The following is a 530-nucleotide window of genomic DNA, read 5'->3' on the forward strand; positions in this document are numbered from 1 at the left end:
CTCCGCTTCCCGAAGGTTGGCCCGAATCGACGTGTTTATAGCGCCGAGGGCAGGATTTCGGGCCAAAGAAATAAAAATAAAACTCAGCGTTGGGAAAAGATAATCCTGCGTTTTCTTTTCGTTTGGGATAAAAACCCTGGCAATGGGTCGTAAATGAAAAATAAACAGAGTTTCGGAGTCAAAATACGCTGCTCGCTGTGTCGCCTACAAACAGAGTGATGCCTTTTCTGTTTGCAGTACTAACTTCGGGACAAGTCGCTTGCAGCTCATTAAAAATATTGTTGTAATAGCAAATACGTCTTTCCATTTTACAGCGCGGTAGCACGATGTTATCAAACGGCAAGGAAAAAAAAAAACCACCACATTTATTTGTGGTCGGTGCCCAGAAAACGATTCCGGACGGTCCCGGCCCTTCCCCAGCGTCGCCCCCCGCCTGCGCGGCTCCGTCTCCGCAGCGCGGCCCTTACGCGGGTGCGGGCACCGCCGGGCCCGGCGCGGACAGCGGGCACCGGCCGGTCCTGCACGTCCCG

Source organism: Aptenodytes patagonicus, chromosome 5, assembly GCF_965638725.1.
Source record: "Aptenodytes patagonicus chromosome 5, bAptPat1.pri.cur, whole genome shotgun sequence".
Lineage (NCBI taxonomy): Eukaryota > Metazoa > Chordata > Aves > Sphenisciformes > Spheniscidae > Aptenodytes > Aptenodytes patagonicus.